Source organism: Gavialis gangeticus, unplaced genomic scaffold (genome assembly GCF_001723915.1).
Source record: "Gavialis gangeticus isolate Ggan-Ray unplaced genomic scaffold, GavGan_comp1, whole genome shotgun sequence".
Taxonomy (NCBI): domain Eukaryota; kingdom Metazoa; phylum Chordata; order Crocodylia; family Gavialidae; genus Gavialis; species Gavialis gangeticus.
The window spans coordinates 53498585-53499362 of record NW_017728995.1 but is presented as its reverse complement, the minus strand read 5'-3'; positions in this window follow the sequence as shown (position 1 = coordinate 53499362).

The window sequence follows — 778 nt, the reverse complement described above, 5'->3', positions numbered from 1 at the left end:
CTTACGTAGCTCAGGATCTGAACCTTAATTATTTTTTTCCAGAGGGAACATCAATCCATCCCCTTCCCTCTCTTCATTCATCCCTATCTCTCTTTTCTTCTTCCTTTCTGTTATAATAAATGTGACTTTTAGTGGTGATAATTTAAATACAGTTTTGACTTTCTATAATTTATCTGGAATGGAAAAATCAATTCTGTGAATAATCTAAATCAGGCCTGGTAATGAGAAATCCTATTTTTGATCAGATGGGTATAGTAACAGGACAAAATCCTATTTTAATTTGCACACCTAAATCACAGTTTTACCCAGCTGTGTAACTGCAATTTTTGGCACATATGTGCCGCTTGTGATCCTACTCCATGTGCTGTGTGGACATTTCATACATATATACTAAGCGAGCATAAGTCAGTGTAAGCTGGCCCTTGGACAGCCAAGAGAGGGAGATATGTGGGGCTCAGAAAGAAGAAAACAACTACAGGGAATGTGGCTCAGTAAGAATGGTGTTGCTCTGGAAGAGGGTAGGCCTGGATTCTAAATGGGCAGCTTAACTGCTCTCCTTAACTCTTATTTTATGCTTTGAATATTAAATACAGGACATAGTGGCTCAACTTCAAGAGGCTGGCTGGAGACAGGAATAGATAATGCCTGATTTGGGGTCTGGTGGCTAGAGCAGTGTGCTGGGAAGTCAGAGGTTCAAAACACTGCTTGTTGATAGGGGTCTACAACCTTGGTCTCCCATTTTGTGGGTGAGTACCCTAACCATTAGGCCACTGGGCTA